The sequence below is a fragment of the Arachis duranensis genome, chromosome 6, assembly GCF_000817695.3.
Source record: "Arachis duranensis cultivar V14167 chromosome 6, aradu.V14167.gnm2.J7QH, whole genome shotgun sequence".
NCBI classification, from domain to species: domain Eukaryota; kingdom Viridiplantae; phylum Streptophyta; class Magnoliopsida; order Fabales; family Fabaceae; genus Arachis; species Arachis duranensis.
In genome coordinates this window covers 37,385,612-37,387,703 of record NC_029777.3, presented here as the reverse complement: position 1 = coordinate 37,387,703, position 2,092 = coordinate 37,385,612, and positions in this window count along the sequence as shown.

Genomic DNA, 2,092 nt, shown 5'->3' with positions numbered 1-2,092 from the left:
AAGCAAGCTGAAGGGGTAGTTGAGAATGTGCTGGTGAAAGTGGGAAATTATTTCTTCCCCACAGACTTTGTCATTTTGGACATGGAGGAAAGCTACCTACACCCTATCATTCTGGGAAGGCCATTTCTAGCCACTGCTAGAGCACTCATATATATAGAACAAGGAGAGCTAATTTTGAGAGTACATGATGAACAGCTCATTTTCCATGTTTTCAAACCTGCATCCGAGCCTGAACCAGAATCTGAAAAGCCTAAGGATGATAGTAGCCATCTGTGTTTGGAGGAAAGCAATCCAGCAGCTGAAACTCTGAAACAGTCCTTGGAAGGCAAACAAGAATTGCAAGAGTTAAAGCCACAAGAATCAATAGAAACTCAGAAGGATCCTCCTGGCATAAGGGTCAATGAAGAAATCCTCAAGAGAGAAGGAAGAATTGTAAAGAAATTGCCAAGATGGTGGAGAAACAAGAAAATTCCTCAACATAGCCCCAAGGAAATTTGAAGAGGGACAAAAAGTATTGCTCTACAATTCTAGGCTGAAGCATTTTCCAGGGAAGCTAAAATCAAGGTGGTCTGGACCATTCCTTGTCACCAAGGTCTCCCAATATGGACAAGTAGAAATCATGGAAGAAAAGTCACAACGAACCTTCACTGTGAATGGTCAAAGACTCAAACATTACTTGGGAGATGTGGAGGAGAAGGACAAGGTTAAATATCACCTCAACTGAGGAAGACAACCGTCAAGCTAGTGACGTTAAAGAAGCGCTTGTTGGGAGGCAACCCAACCTGAGGTAATACTCTTTTGCTGTTTCTTTTATTTGTTTCAATAAAAAGGTGAAGTAGTTTTTGTGCATTGCAAAGAATTAAGTTTGGTGCTTCACACCAAACAATGAATTCGTGGATCAATAATTCAAGGGGGAATGTGTGACTCTAAGTTTGGTGTTCCACCATACAAATCAACTGCACACAACAACCTTTGAATTATATGAAAGGAACAACCATTCTAAGCAATCACAGAAATGCTTAAAATCCTTAGCAGCAACTTCATTCCAAGGAGAATTCAAGAATTCAAAGAGCACAGGAATAAGTAGGAGACTAAGTTTGGTGTTCACACACCAACTTAAGACTCAGACACTTGCCCATACATAATTGAGCTAACTACTCAAGTGCTTGAGAAGCAAGCAACTTCATCACTCTTTGCAGGAAAGGAAACAAGGATCTTAGAAAGAACATGAAGCAACAACTAGGAGAAGAAGGAGAAAGCAAATTGTTTCTTGGCAACAAAGAGAAAAACAAGAAATTTCACAAGGTGGTATTGTTTCTTGACCATTCTTTAAAAGGCAAACACAAGCATGCTTGTTCTGGTTTAAACTGTAATTGTTGAATCTTTCTGGAATATGAAGTTTCTAGTATGATTGTCTGTTTACTGCTTTGAATAAAGTGAATGCCTAGATGTTTGGATATAACTTCACCTTCTTAAACAATTGCTTGCCAGGCTTGTTCTATTCCAAAAATAAAAGAAAAGTTTGAACAAAAGTAACTTGGCTCAATTAGTGACAAATCAAGTAGAATTAAGTGGTGGTATGCATGCTTGATTGTTTAGTCAGCTCACTGAAAATTGAGTGTAGAATTATCATTTTTGTGTAGAAGTTGAATACTGTCTATGGATCTTGATAAATAAATGTCTTTGGCCATGAAAAAGAAAGAAAAAGAAGAAGAAAAAGCCACTGAAAAAGGGCAACCAAAAAGCAAGAAAAAGAATTGAGAAAATAAGCTAGGCACCAATGGTTTGAACTTCTGAGACAAATGCCTGTGGTGTTTATGTATTAAGGATATGCTTGGATGAATAGGTTCTGAGGAGTGTTTCAACACTTGGTAACTTGGGTTAACTAACCCGGGATTATCAACCAAAAGTCCATTATCAAGAGCAACCTAAATACAAAACATTTAGTCACACAAAGAGGTGCTGGGCACCAATGTCTCAAGAAGAAATGTGAACTAAAATGCCTGTAGTGGATATGTGTAATGCAATGATAAGAAAAAGAAAATGCCAAAGGCTTGTGCAACACATGACACTGAGCAAACAAGGAGCAAAG